Genomic DNA, 12,759 nt, shown 5'->3' with positions numbered 1-12,759 from the left:
CAACAGGTACCACACCAATATGAGCCCCCGCACCCGATCCAAGCAGCCGTTCCAACTCCAAATTAAGTCTCCCAACAGAAGAGTTCAAATGAGGCCGGTCATGGCGTCTCAGGACAGATTCAAATTCAACATTGGTGTGTCTCGATGCTGACGCAATCTTTACCAGGTCACACTCTATACTGTACCCAGGATCTCTGTCGATGCTGTTCCCTGGCCCTCCCACAATAACCACGGTGTCTTCCCTGGTAAATCCTTTACAGAGTGAACCTAAATCCTCTGTCACCTGATCCAGACTAGCACTTGGTTTGAAAAAATTTGTGACCTGGTATTCTGGTACTAATTCCTCCTGCAGAAGCTGGCCTACACCTCTGGCATGAGAACTTCCTAACAACAAAACTCTCTTCCTTTTCGATGACTTTCCTACATTCTTTTTCAATTTCCTATTGAAAGTTTGTTGTGTCCTGTCTACACCTACCTCTGCTTGAGGCTCATCAGTTTCTAACTGAAGCAACAGGTCAAACTTATTTTTGACATTCACCACAAAACTGTCAGACTTAGTTCTAGGCCTGTTCCTTCTCCTACCTGTTGCCACTTCCCACCTCTCTTTGCCCTTCTCCCTCCTTAACCTGTCCAGATCTTCCCTAGCCTGATCTAGCTCTGCCTGAAGGGCAGCAATTTTCCCCTCCTGTTCCACTATCTTCCTATCTCTGCTGCAAATCCTGCATAACCACTGATGAGCCTGATCCACTTTCCCAACACCCACGCCACTGCAGTCCCCCCAGTGAAAAAAACTACTGCATCCATCACACCAAACCCCGGAACTAACAATTCTACGGCAAGTCAGGCACTTCTCACTCATGGCAAAAATAATACTTTAGCTAGAATAAATCAATTAAATTACCGAAAATCCAAAAAGACGTTACAAGAATTAAGCCTATTCACAAATGTATATAAGCAAGTTTCTGATTTAAAATTCCACTGTTTTTCTGAGATCTGTATCAAAACAACGAAGGTATACGCTATTTATTATATATTTCACTCGATGGAATGAAAAAAGGACAATTAAACGAGATACTTTAACTTTGATTCTCCAAAAACGTTACGAGAATTAGGCCTATAAACAAATGTATATAGGCAAGTTTCTGATATAAAGTTACGCTGTTTTTCTGAAATCTGTATTAAAACAATGAAGTTATACGCTATTTACGGTAGTTTACTTATTTGTTACCGAGAAACTAGTTAAATTACCGTGAAACAAGAAACAAACTCGTTTACAAAATTTAAGCCTAAGCGCGACTTCGCGAAGTTACGATCTTTTCGTGTTTTCTGAAAAAAATACGCAAAGAAAAGTCAAACCTTTAACGGCAAGACTAAACGATACAGTAATGCACGTATTTAATTTGTTGTCGGCGTTAAACTAAATTATATTCCTGTCTAAATCACTTAACTTTCTGGAAATGGTTTCTGGCGTCATTTACTCGGCGGCTATCTTGGAAGTGCTGTGTCTCTTGGAAGTCCTCGGCCCCAGGTTCGGACCACGCCACTGCTTAAATTTTCAATAAAAATAGTAACCAATCGCGGCCGAAGACTTCTAGCGTTAGATGTCACACTCATTCTGCCAACGGCCTTCTCAAAGACGTAGGAGGAGCGGACAGAGCATCAGAGGAGGACGTCGTTATCAGGAGAAAGAAAACTGGCGTCCTACGCATCGGAGAGTGGAATGCCAGATCGCTTAACATTAGAAAATTTAAAAAGGAAAATGAACAGTTTAAAGTTGGATGTAGTGGGAATTAGTGAAGTTCGGTGGCAGGAGGGACAAGACTTCTGGTCAGGTGAATAGAGGATTATAAATACAAAATCAAATAGGGGTAATGCAGGAGTAGACTTAAAAATGAATAAAAAATAGGAATGCGGGTAAGCTACAACAAACAGCATAGTGTCTCACATGGCTCTGAGCACTATGGGACTTAACATCTTTGGTCATCAGTCCCCTAGAACTTAGAACTACTTAAACCTAACTAACCTAAGGACATCACACAACACCCAGTCATCACGAGGCAGAGAAAATCCCTGACCCCGCCAGGAATCGAACCCGGGAACCCGGGCGAAACAGCATAGTGAACGTATTATTGTAGCCAAGATAGATACACAGCCCACGGCTACCACAGTAGAACAAGTTTATATGCCAACTAGCTCCGCAGATGACGTAGAGATTGTTTAAATGTATGATGAGATAAAAGGAATTATTGAGATAGTGAAGGGAGACGAAAATTTAATAGTCATAGGTGACTGGAATCCGGTAGTAGGAAAAGGAAGAGAAGGAAACGTAGTAGATGAATATGGAATGGGGGAAAGGAATGAATGAAGAAGCCGCCTGGTAGAATTTTGCACAGAGCATAACTCAATCGTAGCTAACACTTGGTTCAAGAATCATGAAAGAAGGTTGTATACATGGAAGAACCCTGGAGATACTAGAAGGTTTCAGATTATAAATAAAAAATCAAATTGGGGTAATGCAGGAGTAGACTTAAAAATGAATAAAAAATAGTTTTGTGGCGGCGTTCGTAGCGACAAGCAATTCGCTGTAGAAACGGCTTACGAAGTCACCGCCACACTTTTAATAGCGGGCCGACCGGTCCGCTGGAACAGTGAACAGAAAGATGAAAACCCAAACACTCTGACTAAATAAAAGTCGGTACTTATCTTTATTAACGAAGATACAGAAACACAGTAGTGAACTCCGTGTCTACAGAAATCTGTCTAGTTCGAGTCGGAGCGGCTAGGTCAGCGTCGGCTGACGACAAACAACAACTCTGCTGCGATGAACACACAACTGACTAGCAAGTACACAATTCGGTGGCGAGTATACAACTGAGGGGCGAATACAGAACTGTCCTAGCGCTCGCGACTCCAGCGCTTAAGAAACCAGAAGCCAGCGGTGGCGCGCGCAGACTTGCGGCGATTTCCTGTCTCGCTGGCGCTGCTTATGCGGACGGCGTCCGGACTTTGATGCTGCCAACCTTTTGGCAGCGGGCTCGGGTGGCATTACTGGCTAGGATATAACACTCCTCCCCCCCAAATCGCCGCACCGTCGTTGAATAATGACGTGGCGAGCGTCGACGGCGGGGGAGGGGTCTGGCCGCAGGCGTAGCAGAAGAGACCGGGGCGGAGACTGTTGTCGGTGGCAGTCCCCGGTCCGCACCCCAGCATTGGCTGCGCGGGGCCTCGGGAAACACCGACTGAAAACAGAGGTCAGGGTGCACGCCTGTGACCACGGGCGCAGATTCTGGTACTGGACGCGACGGGGCGTCGGGACCCACGAAGAGAGGCAGCGTCTCCTGACGCTGCGTCGACGGCTGCTGAGTGGGCGCCGGACAAGGCGCTGCGGTGTCAGACTCCTTGGGGGTGCCCAAGGAAAGCGGCTGCAGGACAGGCTGCACAGCCACCGCTTGGGAAGGCGGCCCGGCTGAGGGGTCGACGTCCATCAGCTCCGAAGGCGGTGGCGACTGAAGAGGGACCGCAGGCGCCGGAGCGACCACCTGGGGCGCTCCCGGATGAAGCTGCGCGGGAGGCATCAACGGGACGGGCTGTCGGCGTGGTAGCGGCGACGGCTGCTGCTGCTGCCCTGGAGGCGGCAGCGAAGTCGGAAGGCGCGGCTGGAACCCGCCGCGGACCAAATCTGTGGACAAAGAACGAGCGGCAGAATCCGGGCGGCCAGCGCGGCGCAACTGGTTCTGATGCCTCCTGTGCACCCCAGTAGCACCTTGAACAGTATAAAAACCTCGACCCTGGAGACTTATCACGGCACCACGTTCCCAACGACGGCGACCGTGATAAACTCTGAAAAAAACGGCGTCGTTGCGCTGAAAACGCGTGCGATGCTCAGAAGCGGCGGGTCGATCCGGGGGGTGCAACAACCGTAGTAGGGTGCGATGACGACGGCCGTGGAGAAGCTCCGCAGGCGAAGGGCCGTCGCGTGGCGTGGTCCGGTACGACGACAGGAACGTGATGAGGGCCTGCTGACGAGAGTGCGTAGCACGAAGGCGGTCCATATGATCCTTGAATGTGCGTACAAAACGTTCCGCTGCACCATTCGATTGAGGGTGGAACGGCGGAGTAAGAACATGGCGAATGCCATTGGCAGAACAAAAACTTTCAAATTCAGCAGAGGTAAATTGTGGACCATTGTCAGACACTAAAACTTCTGGAAGACCCTCAATACAAAAAATTGAAGTCAACGCCTGTATAGTTTGTGCAGACGTTGTAGACTGCATGGGCACAACAAACGGAAAATTACTAAATGCATCTATCACGATGAGCCAACGAGAATTCCAATATGGACCAGCGAAATCAATATGTACTCGCTGCCAGGGACCGGCAGGGCGTGCCCACTCAAAATAGCGTTGAGGCGGAGCAGCTTGGTGTTCGGCACACGTCGAACAATCTGTAGACATCTGCGTAATCTGCTTATCAATGCCGATCCATGTACAATGACGGCGGGCAAGCTGCTTGGTGCGGACCACTCCCCAATGACCTTGATGCAACAAGTCGAGGACCTTGGATTGGAGCACTTGGGGAACCACTACACGAAGCTGGTCATTCTCGGTGCGTAACAGCAAAACTCCGTGCGAAACAGACAACAGATGACGTTGCGGATAATAGCGACGAACCACAGGATCCGATATGTCCTTTGCCTTGGACGGCCAACCACGTTGAACAAAACGTAATAGTAAACTCAGATGAGGATCGGTAGCTGTCTCACGTGCCACCTGACGATAATCAATCGGAAAATCCCGGAGGGATTGATGCTCATCGGCGTCAATCTGATGGCAAGAGTCGTCAGAGGAATCGAAGACATCATCCGCAGCAATCGGCAATCTAGAAAGCGCGTCAGCGTTTTCATGCTGAGCTGTAGGGCGATACAGTATCTCATACTGGTATTGTGATAACAAAAGAGCCCAACGTTGTAGTCTCTGAGCTGTCCGCTGAGGAACTGGTTTAGACGGATGAAACAGTGACGTCAGGGGCTTGTGATCTGTTACTAAATAAAATGGTCTACCATAGAGATAGTGATGGAATTTTGTGACACCGAACACAATAGCCAACGCTTCCTTGTCCAATTGGCTATAACTACACTGAGCTTTGTTTAGCAATTTAGATGCGAACGCAATAGGACGTTCGGTGTTACCGACTCGGTGAGACAACACAGCACCGAGGCCGAAAGAAGAGGCATCACAAGCTAACACCAGAGGCTTGTTAGGGTCGTAATGGACCAGACAACGATCATTCAATAAAGCCTCTTTAAGCTGCTGAACGGCTGATTGGCAATCAGCTGACCACACAAACGGAACATTCTTACGGCGGAGACGATGCAACGGTGCAGCAATCTGTGATGCATTAGGTATAAACCTAATATAATATTGCAATTTGCCAAGAACTGCTTGCAATTCCTGCAGATTGCGAGGGGCGGGCAAATCACGAATAGCTGCTAAATGTGACTGGGAGGGATGAATGCCTTGAGCATTAATAACATGTCCCAGATACTCCAACTCCGTAAGGAAAAATGAACATTTATCGATGTTGCAACGTAGGCCTGCCTGAGACAACACTGTAAACAAACACTCCAAATTACGGAAATGTTCAGCAGGCGTCCGACCGGACACAACAATATCGTCTAAATAGTTGCAACACGATGGCACATTAGCCAGAAGTTGTGACAAAAAACGCTGAAAAACAGCTGGAGCCGACGCACAACCAAAAGGCAAACGCAGAAAACGGAACAACCCCAACGACGTGTTTATGACAAAATACTGTTGTGATTGCTCGTCGAGGGGCAATTGCAAATATGCTTCACGGAGATCAATTTTGGAAAAGAAACGAGCTTCCCCTAACTTATCCATCAGCTCGTCCGGTCTAGGCAAAGGAAAAGAATCAATGACAGTCTGAGGATTAACTGTCGACTTAAAATCAGCACACAAACGTAACTTGCCAGACGGTTTCTTTATAATAACTAAGGGAGAAGCCCACTGGCTCGCTGAAACGGGTTGAATAACACCGTTGTTTTGCCAACGACGAAGTTCATCTGCTACAGGTGCCCGGAGGGCGTGAGGCACTGGACGAGCACGAAAAAATCGAGGCTGAGCATTATCTTTTAACGTAATATGAGCGGCAAAGTTCGCAGCACAACCTAGTTCGTCTTTAAATATGTCACTGTATTGTTTACACAAATCGGTTATGCTGTCTTGAGGAACAACAACAGAATTAATTTGCAACACATTGTCTTGGATAGACAGGCCAAACAAGTCAAAACAGTCTAATCCGAAAATGTTTACACTGTCTGTAGCGCGGAGCACTGTGAATGAAACTGTTTTTGTATTGCCACGGAATGTGGCTGGCACGCTACATACACCTAACACAGGAATTCGTTCTCCACTATAAGTAGCCAAAGAATGTTTTGCCGCTGAAAGTTTAGGGCGGCCGATAGCCGCATACGTAGCACTATTTATGAGAGTCACAGACGCACCAGTGTCTAATTGAAAGTTGAAGGTCTTATCCTGGATGCGTAGATTCACAAATAGTTTATTACACTGTCTCTGGATCGGTGCAGTGGAGGCGGAAGACACAAAATCAGCGCGTTTAGCGCGTGTTCGCTGCTTACGACAACTCGTGGGTTGGGCGGGTGGAACAACAACTCCCGCTTCACTTGCAGTCTGTACATTTCTTTTTACAGCGTTTGAATTACGCTTGGGTCGCATAGCAGAGGGCTGGGTGGGTGGCTTATTGCGAACAAGTTTATTACCCACACGAACCGTGGAAGAGTCTTTAAACGCGACCTTCTGGGCGGGCTGGCTTTGAAGAATATGAATATCCATGGGCTGGGCAGCACTAGAATTGTTCTTGCGTTTACGCAAACAAACAGTCTGGATGTGTCCTTTCCTTTGACAAAAGTGACAAACCGCGTTTCTCAACGGGCAACGTTCACGAGGATGAGCAAGAACACACTTAGGGCAAGACTTAACTCTATCATTTTGCACACGCGGCTGACGAATGTGTTTAACATGACGCGGCCGGCTAGTGTTTACAGTCTGACTCTGCCGGTGGGGCCGCGGGCGTGACATAACTTGCTTAGCACAGGCAATTTGAGAAATACATGGTTGATCTAACTCACACTCAGCATAGTCAAAAGTATCTTGGGCTTCAATGATGTTCATCACAGTCTCTAATGACGGGTCAGGCAACTTTAAGATAGCAGCACGAATACGAGAATCTGCAATGTTTTGAGTAATAGCGTCTCGTAACATGACATCACTGTAGGAAGCTCCACACACACAATTAAATTGGCACTGACGGGTGAGGCCTCGTAAATCTGTTAACCACTGTTTATTAGATTGATGTGGCAGTTTCTTTAATCTGAAGAAGTTGAATCGGGCTGCTGCCACATGAACTCGCGACTCGAAATACTCAGCAAGCTTGTTAACAACAACGTCATAGTCTAAAGCTTCTGGCTTGGATTCCGGGAACAACTTACAAAGTAGTCGATAGACTTCCACGCCTGCAGTGGAAATTAAATAAAGCTGCCGCTCAGTACCCGTGATTTTGTAGTCTGTCATGTGCGCCTGCAACTGCGCGAAATATTCTCGCCATTCTTCTCTTGATGCATCAAAAGCACGGAAAGGTGGTGCTGCCTGTGCTTGTTCCTTTTGTGTTGGAGGATTAGCCGCTTGTTTGGCGATTGCTTCCACCAAACTTTGTATTTGCTGACTCTGTAACAAGATCAACTGTTGTAATTCGGCAGACATAGTGAACACAAATTAAACCAGCCCCCAAAATTTTTTCGCTATAATTAGTATAACCAGAAACAAGTTGAACCAGCCCTGCACACGAGTTCGGAAGCCCTCGTCGCCAGTTTTGTGGCGGCGTTCGTAGCGACAAGCAATTCGCTGTAGAAACGGCTTACGAAGTCACCGCCACACTTTTAATAGCGGGCCGACCGGTCCGCTGGAACAGTGAACAGAAAGATGAAAACCAAAACACTCTGATTAAATAAAAGTCGGTACTTATCTTTATTAACGAAGATACAGAAACACAGTAGTGAACTCCATGTCTACAGAAATCTGTCTAGTTCGAGTCGGAGCGGCTAGATCAGCGTCGGCTGACGACAAACAACAACTCTGCTGCGATGAACACACAACTGACTAGCAAGTACACAATTCGGTGGCGAGTATACAACTGAGCGGCGAATACAGAACTGTCCTAGCGCTCGCGACTCCAGCGCTTAAGAAACCAGAAGCCAGCGGTGGCGCGCGCAGACTTGCGGCGATTTCCTGTCTCGCTGGCGCTGCTTATGCGGACGGCGTCCGGACTTTGATGCTGCCAACCTTTTGGCAGCGGGCTCGGGTGGCATTACTGGCTAGGATATAACAAATAGGAATGCGGGTAAGCTACAACAAACAGCATAGTGTCTCAAATGGCTCTGAGCACTATGGGACTTAACATCTTTGGTCATCAGTCCCCCTAGAACTTAGAACTACTTAAACCTAACTAACCTAAGGACATCACACAACACCCAGTCATCACGAGGCAGAGAAAATCCCTGACCCCGCCAGGAATCGAACCCGGGAACCCGGGTGAAACAGCATAGTGAACGTATTATTGTAGCCAAGATAGATACACAGCCCACGGCTACCACAGTAGTACAAGTTTATATGCCAACTAGCTCCGCAGATGACGTAGAGATTGTTTAAATGTATGATGAGATAAAAGGAATTATTGAGATAGTGAAGGGAGATGAAAATTTAATAGTCATAGGTGACTGGAAACCGGTAGTAGGAAAAGGAAGAGAAGGAAACGTAGTAGATGAATATGGAATGGGGGCAAGGAATGAATGAAGAAGCCGCCTGGTAGAATTTTGCACAGAGCATAACTTAATCGTAGCTAACACTTGGTTCAAGAATTATGAAAGAAGGTTGTATACATGGAAGAACCCTGGAGATACTAGAAGGTTTCAGATAGACTATATAATGGTAAGACAGAGATTTAGGAACCAGGTTTTAAATTGTAAGACATTTCCAGGGGCAGGTGTGGACTCTGACCACAATTTATTGGTCATGAACTGCAGATTAAAACTGAAGAAACTGCAAAAAGATGGGAATTTAAAGAGATGGGACCTGGATAAACTGACAGAACCCGAGGTTGTAGAGAGTTTCAGAGAGAGCATTAGGGAATGACCGACAAGAATGGGGGCAAGAAATACAATAGAAGAAGAGTGGGTAGCTTTGAGAGATGAAATAGTGAAGGTAGCAGAGGATGAGAACGATAGGAAGTGCAGAATTGCTAAGCAGGGATGGCTAGAGGACACATGTAAGGATGCAGAGGCATATATCACTAGGGGTATGATAGATACTGCCTACAGGAAAATTAAAGAGACCTTTGGAGAAAAGAGAACCACTTGTAAGATTATCAAGAGCTCAGATTGAAACTCAGTTCTAAGCAAAGAAGGGAAATCAGAAAGGTGGAAGGAGTATATAGAGGGTCTATGCAAAGGTGATGTACTTCAGGAAAATATTATGGAAATGGAAGAGAATGTGGATGAAGATGAAATGGTAGATATAATCCTGCGTGAAGAGTATGACAGAGCACTGAAAGACATAAGTCGAAAAAACGCCCAAGGAGTAGACAACACTCCATTAGAACTACTGATAGCCTTGGGAAAGGCAACTCTGACAAAACTCTATCATCTGGTGAGCGAGATGTATGAGACAGGCGAAATACCCTCAGACTACAAGAAGAATATAATAATTCCAATCCCAAAGAAAGCAAGGGTTGACAGATGTGAAAATTACCGAACTATCAGTTTAATAAGTCACGGCTGCAATATACTAACCCGAATTCTTTACAGACGAATGGAAAAACTGGTAGAAGCTGACCTCGGGGAAGATCAGTTTGAATTCCGTAGAAATGTTAGAACACGTGAGGCAATACTGACCCTACAACTTACCTTAGAAGATAGATTAAGGAAAGACAAATCTGCGATTCTTTCATTTGTTGACTTAAAGAAAGCTTTTGATAATGTTGACTGGAATACACTTTTTCACATTCTGAAGGTGGCAGGGGTAAAATACAGGGAGCGAAAGGCTATTTACAATTTGTACAGAAACCAGATGGTGGTTATAAGAGTCGAGGGGCATGAAAGGGAAGCAGTGGTTGGGAAGGGAGTGAGACAGGGTTGTAGCCTATCCCCGATGTTATTCAATCTGTATATTGAGCGAGCAGTAAAGGAAACAAAAGAAAAATTCGGAGTAGGAATTAAAATCCATGGAGAAGAAATAAAAACTTTGAGGTTCGCCGATGACATTGTAATTCTGTCAGAGACAGCAAAGGACCTGGAAGAGCAGTTGAATGGAATGGACAGTGTCTTGAAAGGAGGGTATAAGATGAACATCAACAAAAACAAAACGAGGATAATGGAATATGGTTGAGTTAACTCGGATGATTCTGAGGAAATTAGATTAAGAAATGAGACATTTGAAGTAGTAAGTTAGTTTTGCTGTTTGGGGAGCAAAATAACTAATGATGGTCAAAGTAGAGAGGATATAAAATTTATACTGGTAATGGCAAGGAAAGCGTTTCTGAAGAACAGAAATTTGTTAACATCGAGTATAGATTTGTCAGGAAGTCATTTCTGAAAGTATTTGTATGGAGTGTAGCCATTTATGGAAGTGAAACATGGGAGATAAATAGTTTGAACAAGAAGAGAATAGGAGCTTTAGAAATGTGGTGCTACAGAAGAGTGCTGAAGATTAGATGGGTAGATCACATAACCAATGAGGAGGTATTGAATAGAATTGGGGAGAAGAGAAATTTGTGGCACAACTTGACTAGAAGAAGGGATCGGTTGGTAGGACATGTTCTGAGACATCGAGGGATCACCAATTTAGTATTGGAGGGCAGCGTGGAGGGTAAAAATCGTAGAGGGAGACCAAGAGATGAAAACACTAAGCAGATTCAGAAGGATGTAGGTTGCAGTAGGTACTGGGAGATGAAGAAGCTTGCACAAGATAGAGTAGCATGGAGAGCTGCATCAAACCAGTCTCTGGACTTAAGACCACAACAACAACATTAATTATCAGCGATAAGGTCTTTTTCTCTTCTGAGTATTTACGTTGCAGTTTTTTGTAAGTATTAATTGTACAATTCTTCACAAATGCCTTTTGAGTCTTGTTTTTTTTATTTTATTCGCGTTTTTGATATGCATTGCACACGCACTGTCCGTAAAAAATCGCTTAAGGGACACTACAACTCTCTGCTTGACTAATTTAGTTTTCTCTGAGGGCTCCATTTTAGGTCTGGGAAGATGATTGCAGAAAGCCAAGAGTTGCACTTACAGGTTGCAGCGGCAATACGAGGCAGTACGGACTTGCCCCCCTTTTGGCAGTGGTGTATCGTAGGTCTCTAGAAGAGCGTAGCGTTCCAAAGGATTGGAAAGGGGCACAGGTCATCCCCGTTTTCAATAAGGGACGTCGAACAGATGTGCAGAACTATAGACCTATAACTCTAACGTCGATCAGTTGTAGAATTTTGGAACACGTGTTATGTTCGAATATAATGACTTTTCTGAAGACTAGAAATCTACTCTGTAGGAATCAGCATGGGTTTCGAAAAAGACGGTCGTGTGAAACCCGGCTCGCGCTATTCGTCCACGAGACTCAGAGGGCCATAGACACGGGTTCACAGGTAGATGCCGTGTTTCTTGACTTCCGCAAGGCGTTCGATACAGTTCCCCACAGTCGTTTAATGAACAAAGTAAGAGCATATGGACTATCAGACCAATTGTGTGATTGGATTGAAGAGTTCCTAGATAACAGAACGCTGCATGTCATTCTCAATGGAGAGAAGTCATCTGAAGTAAGAGTGATTTCAGGTGTGCCGCAGGGGAGTGTCATAGGACCGTTGCTATTCACAATATACATAAATGACCTTGTGGATGACATCGGAAGTTCACTGAGGCTTTTTGCAGATTATGCTGTGGTGTATCGAGAGGTTGTAACAATGGAAAATTGTACTGAAATGCAGGAGGATCTACAGCGAATTGACGCATGGTGCAGGGATTGGAAATTCAATCTCAATGTAGACAAGTGTAATGTGCTGCGAATACATAGAAAGATAGATCCATTATCATTTAGCTACAAAATAGCAGGTCAGCAACTGGAAGCAATTAATTCCATAAATTATCTGGGAGTACGCATTAGGAGTGATTTAAAATGGAATGATCATATAAAGTTGATCGTCGGTAAAGCTGATGCCAGACTGAGATTCATTGGAAGAATCCTAAGGAAATGCAATCCGAAAACAAAGGAAGTAGGTTACAGTACGCTTGTTCGCCCACTGCTTGAATACTGCTCAGCAGTGTGGGATCCGTACCAGACAGGGTTGGTAGAAGAGATAGAGAAGATCCAACGGAGAGCAGCGCGCTTCGTTACAGGATCATTTAGTAATCGCGAAAGCGTTACGGAGATGATAGATAAACTCCAGTGGAAGACTCTGCAGGAGAGACGCTCAGTAGCTGGGTACGGGCTTTTGTTAAAGTTTCGAGAACATACCTTCACCGAAGAGTCAAGCAGTATATTGCTCCCTCCTACGTATGTCTCGCGAAGAGACCATAAGGATAAAATCAGAGAGATTAGAGCCCACACAGAAGCATACCGACAATCCTTCTTTCCACGAACAATACGAGACTGGAATCGAAGGGAGAACCGATAG

Source organism: Schistocerca piceifrons, chromosome 2 (genome assembly GCF_021461385.2).
Source record: "Schistocerca piceifrons isolate TAMUIC-IGC-003096 chromosome 2, iqSchPice1.1, whole genome shotgun sequence".
In the NCBI taxonomy this organism is placed as follows: domain Eukaryota; kingdom Metazoa; phylum Arthropoda; class Insecta; order Orthoptera; family Acrididae; genus Schistocerca; species Schistocerca piceifrons.
The sequence above is the reverse complement of the archived record's forward strand: the minus strand, read 5'-3'. Positions refer to the sequence as shown.